This window comes from Typha angustifolia, chromosome 5, assembly GCF_048772165.1.
Source record: "Typha angustifolia cultivar Huaian chromosome 5, ASM4877216v1, whole genome shotgun sequence".
Taxonomy (NCBI): Eukaryota; Viridiplantae; Streptophyta; class Magnoliopsida; order Poales; family Typhaceae; genus Typha; species Typha angustifolia.
Genome location: NC_133243.1, coordinates 4,342,709 through 4,356,119, shown reverse-complemented (window position 1 = coordinate 4,356,119; position 13,411 = coordinate 4,342,709).

Below are 13,411 nucleotides of genomic sequence, written 5' to 3'. Positions count from 1 at the left end.
TTACCGTCAAATATAATGTAGAATTGACTGAGTGAAGAAATAGATTTCATCGAAATTTAGGTTGTTATTAGTTGAAGGGTGTGTTAGTTGCTTGGTATTAAAGATGCACTAGTACAGAAGATGCATATGCATATAACTCCTCATCAAAGCTAAAGAAACTTGCTATTGGAGTTATCGTAGAAATTAATAGTCAATGACTAAGACCTCCCCTTCTTGAAAATATCGGTGCCCTTGATTAGTGGAAATTTTAGTCATTGGTATAGAGTTATAATAATTTTTTAATATTATATTCATCTTTATGTATATATTTTTTGAGACATTATAATTGTTGTAGAAATTATTGGACTATTTTAGAATTATCAACCCTTTATTAGATATAATTGGCGATATATAAAACTTAACCAAATAATAATTTTACTTTTATATAATTCATTTGAAGTGGTAGAAAAATTAAATGTAAAATATGTTACGAATCGGCCTAATATGATCCACAATGATTCTGAAAGTTAGATCCTAGCTTGATAGCCCTCCAATAGCTAGATGGATGCTAGGGTTAGTTCATGGTGTGAAGGGGGAGAAGTATTGTGGAAGAGGGAGGTTAGAAGCTGGAAGAAGTCGACCAAAGATTTGGACGGTGAAAGAAGGGAGGTGGGAGAGGGCTAGAATCAAGAGAGAAGGGTTTCCTCCACATATATATATATAGCGGCTCACTCTAGGGACTCCTCACTAAGTTAAACAACTCTAAACAAATCATAACAAATCAATAATTAAATTAAAACCAAATCAACAAAACCAGTCTTCCTTATCTTTTTGGATTAATTCTTCGTTTCTCCACAGATATATTCTGAATCTAGAGAAGTCATGAATATCAAAGTTGTAGATCTCGAGGTTGGTGACCTTATCCAACTGGTTTTGATATTATTTGGATACGGGTAGAATATTTTACGAATATTTTTCCAAAACTGCGTAGAGTTGGATTTAGTTAATTAAATAAAATCCTAACCAGCTAAGACTCTAACTTAACTAAATAGCCAAATAAGATAATTATACTCAATCCATTGAGCCTAATCTCCCTTCGATGTGATCCGATTTGACCCGGTTCGCATCAAAATAGGATCTAAATCACGATCAAACTATCTTTTTTTTCTATTTTTTTTTGTGTAAAATTTAGTGAAATATTTAACATTTAAATGTAAAATTTTATAGAGTGTTTTTGTTATTTAGAAATATCTTTTAACTTTAAAAGCCATTTGTTTGGAATATTTCATAAATGGTCCTTCAAAATTATCTGTAATAATAATTTCCAAAGAGCCCAATAATTTTAGTAGCAATTATATATATATATATATATAAATGTTAATATTATTTAAAAATATTTTAATGCGATTATTTAAATGGTAAAGGGATAATTTCTTTTTTACTCTCTAAACTATCAGCATTTTTTATAATGATCTCCTAAAGTATTTAAAATAGTTTACCTTTCTAACACCATAGATGGGATCAAAGGAAATGACTAGATTGCCCCTCTATTTTAGTCAACATAAAATTCTTTCTTTAAGTTGCATGTGATTTATATGTGCAACGAGGGGTAAATATATTATATTTTTATCACATTAATATCACACGACAACTTATTATTGATAGAGATCGTTAACAAAAACCTAATGGAAGGGATGAGATAAGATATTTTAAATAGTTCAATGGATCACTGTGTGCCAAAGAATAGTTCACGAGGTCACTACAAAATAGGGTGGTAGTTGAGGGAGTAAAAGGAGAATTAAACCAAAGTATACTATGGTGATGCTATTCAAATATTTCAAAACAACTCTTTTATTAGCCTATTATTTGTTTTTCTATCCAAAATTAATATGCTAGTAATAATAACATGAGGCTAATCTTTTTACTCTCATCTGTGCCAAAATAAGTCTCATCTTCCTCTCCAAACTTATAGTAAACATTTGTATTATATCCCTCTATTTTTTTGCAAATCCTTTCCTTATACCCCCATCCATTTTCTTTCCTAATAACTATTACTCTTCTTCCTCTCAAATTTCATCAGTTTTCTTCCTAAATTCTATCAATCTCCTATAGCCCAAATGTATATAAGAATTGAATGTAAGTTTATAGAGGGTGTTTGAAATATCCTTCTAAATTTGATTCATATGTATACTTTTCAAATGCACGGTTTTAATTATCTAACCGCTAAAATTTAAATAATTTAGAACCAAACTATTCTTATTCTAGTTTATATTAAAAAAAATTTAGTTAAGAGTACTTTTATTTATTTTTATTAAATTATCCAGACTTAACTTGAAATATAACTAAAAAGATATCTAAGCAAATAGCATGTATTTTGAGGGATATATATTTATATACGCTCGCAACTTCTGAGGTATAGAAATAAATAAGAAAATTTTGAAGTATATACACGTTAAAAAAAACCTTATATAAAATTAACTTTCTCCGCAAATGATATAACTCTTTGAAGAGATTATAATAGTTCAAAGAATTTTAATTTCACAATTAATTTTTTTTCATCAATGGGCGTAGATTGTACTAGGTTAGAGTTCAGGGTCAACCCCAAAATTTAGCCAATAATTTTATTACCTCTTAGTGGGTTTAGTGGGTTTATGATATTTAGCCACTATAAAGATTAGATATTAAATGGTTCAAATAAAATCTAATCTAGTGCCATTTCTGAGTAAGATTTAGATTTAAGAAGAGGCTACATATTAAATGCATAAAAAGTAATGAGATTAAATGTCTGTATAGGAATAATTTTATTCTAGAATAAACCTCCTTATTTTGGTATAGTAATTAAATAATAAATTATCTTATTTCGGTATAGTAATTCATTATAATAATTTAATAGTAACTCGTAATTATTCTTTTGCTTCTAAATTAGGTAATACTTAATTATATATCACCTCACCTATAGTTTAGATTCTTCCACTCTCCACTATTTCTTCTCTTGAATATCAGTTATCTAGTTATAGTTAAAACTTTCTCTTTACTTTATTCTTCTCTAGATATTGGTCTTTGAGATTCCATCTCTTTCCCAGTCAATTTTGCAAAAGTGAAAAACTATTTAGCTCGCACTCTTTCTACATAGTTATTTACTCGTAATATTCTAAAATATTATAGAAGTACGAGGTTATTTTCCTCAAAGTGTAAGCTTATAATCCTGCATTGATCTAAATTATCTTACAATACATGGTTATTTATTTTCCCGTAATGTTCAAAAATATTATTGCAAGGCAGGGATTATTTTCCCATAGTGCTTGCTTATAACCACATGGTGTGAGATTATGATACGACTCGGTCGAATTAGATCCACTCGTGGCATTGGGTTCATTGGGATGAATCTATTTATCTAGTTTGTGTTTGCTTCAGAGAATATGGTCTTTTGCTAGCCAGGCGTTCGAACGCCATAGACCCGCGTTCGAAAAGAGCCATGGACTCGCGTTCGAAAAAGGCCATTCGAACGCCTGCACCCATTCGCAACTATAGAGAACGCAAATTGTGCGTTCAAAAGCATCATAGCAAAAATGTGGGTTTGTTAGAGTTGTTTAACTTAGTTGATGAGTCCTTAGGGTGAGCCTCTATAAATATGTAAAGGAAATCTTAATTGAAGTATGATTTTGGATAATTGAATTGGCTTTGCCCTTTATCTCTCTCTTTCAACTAGTCTCTAGCCATTAGCGCCCTCTTCCACCTCCTTACTTCCACCACCCACGTCTTTGGTTTGCTTTCTCTAATTTCTAATCTCTGTCTTCCATAACAACTTCTCCCCTTTTATACCAGGGATTTAACCTAGCATTTATCTAGCCATTGAAGGGCTATCAAGCTATGGTTTAATTAACTTTCGACCACTGTTCGGTCGATATCTCAATATCTAACCGTCAAAATCTTATGATCTTAGATTTGTTGAAAAATTCTCTCTAAGAGCGACAAAATATCCAAAATTCATGAAGATTCATCAATTAGATTGTTCGCAGATCCCTTCGAAAGTTACGAGCTTCATCGAGTCCAGAACCGTTGTGGATCGAATTAGGTCGGTTCGTAACATATTATAACTCCACATGAGTCTAAAATTATTTTATAGTGCATAGTTATTTTCTTGTAGTATATTGTTACTTTACATAAAGTGCGAGGTTATTTTCTTACAATGCATATTTATAACCCTGCATTATCCATAGTGCATGGTTATTACTTTGTAGTGCAGGTATGTATATAGAGTATTTTAAGGCTACAATTGTAATAAAAAATATCATAATTTTTAGATAAAATATATATATTACTACTACTAATATACATCCAATTAAGAGTATTTTTATTATTTGGTATAAAATATCAATAAATTTCCAATACAAATTTATTATTCTTTAATTCTTTAATATCAACTTTATGTCACATCAAATATAATTATTACTCATTATACTAGTATTGAACTAAATATTTAGATAGCTTATACTAGTATTAGCTCTCTCTTTTTTTGTATTAAAACTTAGAATTATTTTATCTTATTTCGCTTAATGAATAAGGCCTAAAATACCAGATTTGAGTGAAATTTGATCTGACTAATCATTAGAAAAAAAATTTAGTGTTGTGTTACGATACATCCACATGGGTTAAGTTGAGTCAAATTAGTTACTTAGTTTTATCATTCTGTTTTAAATTTCAAATAAATCAGATCATCTGCATGTGAATCCGATCTACTGAGGATTTTACTCTTATAAATAGGGGTGTACATGTGTTGATAATTATCCTAAAGAGAAATCTGAGTTTGGCTAGTTATTATTTTTGTTATTATCTTTTAATCTTGGCTGATAGATTGTCTTTATTTTCATAAAAGTAGATTATCACCGTAAATCTTTTTCAAGCATCCAAACCCTAGCCACCTCTTACCACTAGCAGCCACCCTACTAGACTGTCCACCACCACCATTGGCTATCCATCACCCTCCGACGATCGCCACAATATTAGAAATTACCGTTCTGCCCTCATTAACATATCTCCACTATTTTAATTTTATCTTTTTATCCCGATCTCCATTTAGGTGAAACTAGAGCCAATAGAACCCAAACTCACGAGGCTACCTCTACCTAAATTTTTATAATTTTCTTACAAACGGATCATTCCAAATTCGGTTCGTAACATATTGACTCATCCTAGGGTTATCATTAATTTAATCAATCTAAATGGCCCAATTATTGGAATGGTGTCCCTTTCTTCTCCCAATTGAGCTACAATCTATTTAAAAAAGTACACATAACTAAGAAGAAGATAACATGTTTTTTACACCCTCCCAATTGTGTTACAATCTTTAGAATGGTATTTCAAACATACTCCATCAGACACAGTGATATTAGATGGCATTAATTCTAATATTATTTTAACCTAACCATAGCGTTATAATTTGTATTATAAGATTTCAAATTTAGGGTAAAATCATTTTGAAATTTTATGGACGATAATAAAAGCAAAAGAAGGCAACAAAGTAAAATTTTCTTTAAAGTTTTCAAAATATTTTGAAATACAAAGTGATAATAGTTTTTTTTTCTCTCTTTTTTCTTTCTTTCGGTATCAATTACATAACTAGATAGTAATATGAAAAGATGATGCATAATTAGAATAAGTTTCATAAATTCTCTTTTTCTTATTAATTTGTTAGTAAATTAAACTAGATAGTGAATGAACTTGTCCTTGGGTGTTGAGATTTGATCACATGATCAATTTCATCTTTAATTAGATAAACAATAGACTACCTTGTCCTTTGTTTTGAGATACATTTTTAATTAAGAAAAATTTACATATAACACCTTGTCTTTCGACGAAATTATGATTTACACTCTACATTTCCATTAATTATAAATCGAGAACTATAATTTAGCAAATATACGTCGAAAACACCATAGTTTATATTTGAACTAACACCGTCAGAATATTCTATTAATTAGAAATATTTTATTTCTAATTAACTAAAATGCTTTTCGAATAAGTTGGATTTAATTGGGTTGAGTTAGTATAGGTAGGATAATTATAACTTAGTGAGAGCGTTTTCCTTCTTAGTATAGTTAACTTAACTCAAATATTTTATGATCAGTAAAAATATAGGATGTAAACCATAAGTTCATTAAAAAAAATAGGTGTCAAATACAGATTTCTCTTAATTAAGGAAAAAAGAAAGTCAACATCCAAAGTACTGGAGGCTAATTTTTTTGGGGTTTTTTAAACAAATTGTTCATAGACCAGATAATGACATTTAAACCAGACTTATAGTTTCTATCCATAGGAGGATCAATCCACGTTTTTTTTTACTAACAAGCGAAATCCACCTACCACATTCATTAATTTTATATATTACACATTGTCTTTCGACGAAATTATGATTTACACTCTACGTTTCCATTAATTATAAATCGAGAACTATAGTTTAACACCGTCAGAATATTCTATTAATTAAATATTTTATTTCTAAATAACTAAAATGCCCTTTTGAATAAGTCGGATTTAATTGGGTTGAGTTGAGTTAGTATATGTTGGGTAATTATAACTTGCCGAGAGTATTTTTCTTCTTAGTATAGTTAACTTAACTCAAAAGTTTTATTAAATTCAGCTAACAGATCTAACAGCAGGGTATTTTCTGCTTATACTCACTAAATTATAGAGTTCGATTTACAAATAGTGAAAATATAGGACGTAAACCATAAGTTCGTTAAAAGAATAGGTGTCAAATACAAATTTCCCTTAATTAAGGAAAAAAATAGTTTATAGACCAGATAATGATATTTAAATCAGAGTTATAGTTTCCATCCATAGGTGGATCAATCCAGGTTTCTTTTTAACTAACAAGCAAAATCCACCTCACACATTCATTAATTACATTGATGATGGTCCAGTTGATATCCAAGCTAATTCCATTAACAACTCTAACTATCAACTAAGAATCACTGAAGAGCCAACAAGGTACTGCCAAATCCATCTAGGAGACTTCTTTTAAACCTTTTGGAGGTCACTTTCTTCTCAACACAAAATGAAAGTCTTGCATGCATTAAACATGAGCCTAATTATGAAGTAGGTGGCTAATAATATACTTACATTAAAGCATTAAGAGGTGATAAAGAAAGGACTTTGAGCTCTTGAAGCTAAGGTTGATGTTTGATATTAATTTTTCCTTTCCATGTCACTATGTAGACAGACTTTGATGCATGGAGGCATGTGAAAGATAGGCAAGTGGATTTAGAATAATAAATGATTAGTTATAATAGTGAGAATAATAAATGATTGGTTATAATAGTGGGGATATAAAGCATGAGTTATTTATGGTTAGATCTCAAATTGAGATCTTGGGCAAAATTTTAATTAAGGGAAATATTATATATTTTACTAATGTGTAGTTCCATAAACTTTTATTTATGACACCCAACTCTTTGTAGTTTTGATCACTTATTGGCATTTTTCCTCCTTTATCTTTCCTTATCTCAAACTTTGAGATGCTTGCAATACTCAAAATTTAGAAATTAGTGGGATTTGGGGGTGAATTGAAGCCTATTTCTTCAATTGATCACTGTAATTAAAGCCTATTTTCCTTTAATTAAAGTTAATATCATAGACTCCTCCTTATTTTATATCTTATAGTGCTTGACTTATTATTTTTCTTAAAGACCTGATTGTACTATAAATTGTCTAATTTATTTAGTAATTTGTTTATCATTTTTAAAGCTTTTCACATGAGTCAAAAGTTTCTTATTTTTTTTTTAAATCTTTATTATTGAAGCACCAATTCTATCATTATTTAACTAAAGGATTGGAACTTGTATGGTACTTTTGAAAATAAAAATTGATTAAGGATCATTATTTATATGGAAGTAATCTAATAAAACTTTCACATGTTGAAGACCAGTTCATTCTCAATATGTGATTAAAAAATAGAGCATAAATAATTTGGTACACATTTTTTGCCTTTAATATTATGTGAAAGATAGAATTTATCCTAAATCAAAAAAAAAATATAATATTTAATCATCAATTTGGGGCTTGAATAATAAAAGTTAATATGAAAAGTTTATTAATTATAGTTGGAAGAATTTAAAGAAGAATTTGAAATATTACTATCAAATTTTTGAGTTGGATGAACATATGGGTTTTTCCTTACAATTGGTTAACCTTTGGGTCCCTCTTAAGGCTTGTTTATACTTGATTAAACACTAGACAAAGATTAGAGCAAGAGTGCATAAGATTGATGCATGGGTTCAATCTAGTAATAAAAATGAGATTGGGCATAATGCTTGGTCCAAAAGTACTGTATATTAAACTAGAAGGGAAGTGATTGATGTGAAGATTTATATATGAAAAGAAAGTTAAGGATAGATATGAGCATACTGGGCATTCACTGATCCCCTGTTCATTTTGAGAATAATTTTTTCTCATTCTAAAATACAATCCCTTATTACAAAATAATATTTAAATATAATGATAATCTCATTTCAGAATACAATAACTATTCATCAAAATTATATCTTATATCACACACTAATCGAATTACTAATTTATCCTTAATATCTATCCCATCAACCTTTCTTTTCATCTTTTCCTTCACTTTATATCACATCAGAAATAATCATTATACTAATATTCTAGAATACAAGTGAACATAAGAATAGTTATTCCATAATTAAATACACCATTTGGTAATAATAAATATGAATATCTATTCTAAAATTAATCATTATTTCTAAAATATATGAGGTCTTAAATGACTTAAGTTATAATGTTGGGCATTCAATAATGTATATCATATCGTTAAAATAACTTTTCATATATGAGTTATGATATCTAATAAGATGAACACCCCACTCTACCGTATTTACTAAATAATTTTTTTAATGATATTTTATTGCTACTTGTTACTCTTGTCAATTTATGATAAAAAATGGAGAAATTTGTTTAGGAGAGAAATAATTTTTATCGATCTCATGAGCATGAATTCATAATTTTATATTCAATTATTTAAGTTTGGTCTTATTGTATATCTTTGACTTAGTCATGAAATTGATTCTAGACATATTGATTTGCTAAAATTTAAATATGGAAATTGATTTAGGAATTCTTTTGAAAAATATGTATCAAATTATTTTCATCACATATATTTTTAATGAGGTTTTTAGTGTTTTTTTCTTCGCAAGGATTAAATGCAAATATCTGAAGTAAGCTTATGTGTCTTCATCTTAAGATATTTTATAAACTACAGAGAATTGTAAGCAATTATGCTTCATCTATTTTTGTAATGACAAATTCATAGACAAGTTATATATAATTAAGTCTAGATTTAAGTGTATGGTCAAATCGTATGGTTTATGGAAGATTAGATCGTGTAAATAAATCAAGATATTTAAACCAAAAATTATAATTTAATAGTAATTTCAAAACCTCATTCGATCAGGGAGTTTGAATGACTGGGACAATATACTTAAGATGGTATTTTGATAACACACGCAAGACAATAAAGAAAAATTCAAATTCAAAAATTAATTAGAGATTCTTTTGGAAAATTGTCCTATTACAAATTATAAATATTTCTCTTATTTATTTAAGTAAATTCGAGAAATGCGTCTAAATGATCTATCCAAGTGAGACTTTTAGAAATTTTTAGTCTTATATTAAAAGAGTTATTTAGTTTCTTTGTAGAATCTTATATCTATTCTAAGTGTGAGGAGAGCTTTATCATATATTTGATTGCTTAAGCTATAATTAAGGATGATCTATATACATCGAAGGAGCTAAAATATTTATAGACATCTAATATCACTATAAGTATTTTTATTTGAGATTGATGTGTCACTTAGATGCATATTGGAGAGAGGTTTTCTACTTCATATGATAGTTAATCAAACAGTTACTATTCAAGATATCACTTAAATATTCTAACATTAGAGTATCTAGAGATGATATAAATCTTATTTTTATTGCTTAGTAAAATAAATTGATTAGTTTTGAAATGATCGTTTTTTTTCTCTATATACAAGATATTTTTTACTTTAAAAAATGTGTCATAATATGTTTGTTGTACTTATTTTTCTTATCATTATTTACTTTTAGTTTCTTACATGTACTCATTTTTCACTCATTGACTTGAGTTCAAACTTTTTAGTGTGAGTATGATTTAAATTTTATTTTCTTACTTAGTTTTAATTTTTAAAAATACAATTGTAAATTATTTTTCTAAACCTATATAAAATTTAGTTTTTCTCAAACAAATCAAATTTGGTTTTTGACTTTCATATATCTAATCCTAATCGTACTAAGAATTCTATATCCACGAAATTTATGCTTAAAACTATTCATTTTACTTATCTCACTTTCCTATAATTAAACACATTCTTATCTATTAAAAAAATCCCTAACCTTAACTATTTGTCTTCTTTTTCTTTTCTTCGTGAATCAACTGTATTTCTTGTCCTCCTTGTATTTATGTCACGATAAAGCATCGTAGAGATTTACATCATTGTTGTAGGCGTCGTAGATTTTAGAATGAAAAATCTTTGTGATTTATATATTTTAGATGTTTACCTTTTATAGATCTTAGATTTGTGTAGAGCATTTTGATTCTGGTTCTTCTTCCTAATTATAAGGATTTGCAATATAATAGATGATATGATTGAAGGATTCTGGTTCTTCTTATTCATATTTAAACTTCCCTTAGTGTACTTACATCGTCACCTATATTTTCAATTTTAGATTTATCTTCTTTCAAATTTGTTCGTACTTTATTTTTATAAAAAGTAAGAGTAAGTAAACAAAATGTCAACACACATATGAAACTAAACTTATTAAATTTAATTAGATTCATTCATCTTTCATAGTTATTGCTAAATCTTTTATATATAAATAGGTTATATTCTAATTTTACTTATTTTTATTGCAATAATATTATTTTTACTTTGTTATAGTTATTGCTATATTATATAATACATATGAATAAGATTCTACCTAAGATATTATAGTGATTATGCTTGAGATAGTCTTATAACTAATGTTTGTAATCTACAATGACAAATAATTAATTAATTAGCTATTTGTTGGTCAAGTTTAAGCTATATTATTATTTGAATATAAAATATAAAAAAATTTATTCTTATGAAGTTTTAAATTTTAGCTTTCATAAGTTAATATGGTATTAGAGCAAAAGTCCTAAGTTTGAGTCCTATCATATAATCTGCACGTTATTTCAATTTATAAAATTTCTATTTATTTAAATCAAATCCACTTCTTGGGTCTGCCTATCAAAATATCTCTTATTTAAAAATAAGAGAGAATGTTAGAATATAAAATATGTAAAAAAATTATTATCTAAAAGGTTAAGCTTTTAGAGTAGTTGGTGAGTTAATAATTACTATCTAGTACACTTTCAACCACCAATAATATAGCTTATAATGGTAGAAATTTATCCCAAAATTATAAAAAATATAGTATATGAAAATACAATTTTATAACTATTTAATCTTTTTATAATTATCGTTGTAATGTTTTATTTATCTTACTAAACATGGATAATATTATAATTAATATTTGTAAATATTTGAAAGGATTTCTAAGACAATATTATGCATAATTTGCAATTGATGGTGAAAAGAAAATAAAAGTAAATATTGTATTCTTGTATGAATCTTTTATTATTAGTAATATTTTATTAAATGCATGATATATATTATTAGTATGTTACTTAATAGCTTAAGTTTATATTCATTGATTATCTAATCGATTTCAAAGCTATATTTTTTAGATAGTTGGTCGCATATTTTATTATTTATCACTTGTTCATGTACAATATTAGGGTTAATTAAGGAAGTTTAGTTAAACGAAAAGAAGCAGTATATCCTAAACTAATTTTCTTTATCAACTCTAATAAGAAAAGATATTAGAATTTAGTTTAATTAGATTATACTGCTTCTCAAGCTTAAACTAAAATTTCTCGATCAAAGTAATTTAATTTGAATTTTGAATTGAACTCAACTACTTATAGCTCATATGTGTAATAGAAATTTCTCAATGAGTATTAATAGTCGACTTACGTCCACATATTATGCTAATTTTAAGAGATCAAATAAATATGTCCTTAAGTTTTGAGACTAAATTAATTTGTTAGATAAGTAATGTATGTAAAATAATAATATTATACCTTAATAAATTTAAAAATAAATATTATCTTAGCAATTTCTAGATTTGTATCGAATTATCGATATACTGTTAGAATGGCTTATATTAAAAAATTTATGAAATTTACATCTACTATAGAGATTTAAATGTCTTAGAAACATAAAATGTAAAATTTTATCAATCAAATAGTTATGTTTGAGATCTTATCTAACATTTGGTATATTATTGTTAATATTTTTTATTATAAAATAACACTTTGAATAAAGTTAAATCAACAACTTCACTAGTTTCAATGTATTACTTTTACAAACTACTATACCTTCACTTTTTTATATCAAAGTATATTTTTATCTTTATCACATAGGTGATCATACTAATAGCTAACAATATAATATTTCCATCAAGACATCTATATGTGCATCAACACATTATTTATATATATGATGATAAACACTGTATAATACTTGTTTGTTATTTTTGGTATAATCACGATCATTGAATGCATGAGATTAGTGTATTGGTACGCTTCTAAATTTTATAAGATAGATCCAGATGAGATATACCAACACTATAACCGCACTCATTAATGCATTTATGTTGGTTAGCAAAAAAGAAAAAAATTAAAAAGTAATTCAATAAAGCTGATGAAATGGAGAACTTTTTTTTTTGAGAATAATAATAATTAACACTATACTTTTTTAATAATTTTTTGTTTAAATGTTAGTTAGCATTTTTGGAATCTAATAATATATTTTTTTAGTGCATACTACATTTAAAAAAAATGAAGTTTAAGGAGTGAATGTGAATATTAGTTGAATCACTAAATATTAATGTTTTTATTTTTCTACTTTTTATTTGCTTATTTTGTTAAGCATACTCTTAGAGTATAAAATGTGACATATAATTTTAATATGCATAAAATATTGAGTTATTTATTATCTTGTAATTTGCACACATGTATGATATTATCTTTGTTTTTAATTTGCCTAGTTGGGCTAACACTTTCTTTTTTTATTATTTATAAACAAAGCTCTTCATTACTAAAAAAAAAATTATACAATAAAAATAATTTAACACGATCATCATATTAATTTAATATAGAACCACCAATTTTCAACAAAATAAGATCACATTAAGCTTCTAAATAATAAATTATTGTTTATGGTGAATTTTAAGATGATTAGTAATACTTTTTTAAATAGAAGGGTTTTAGGTCATCATTATAGCCCAATATTTAAGTTTTACTATACTG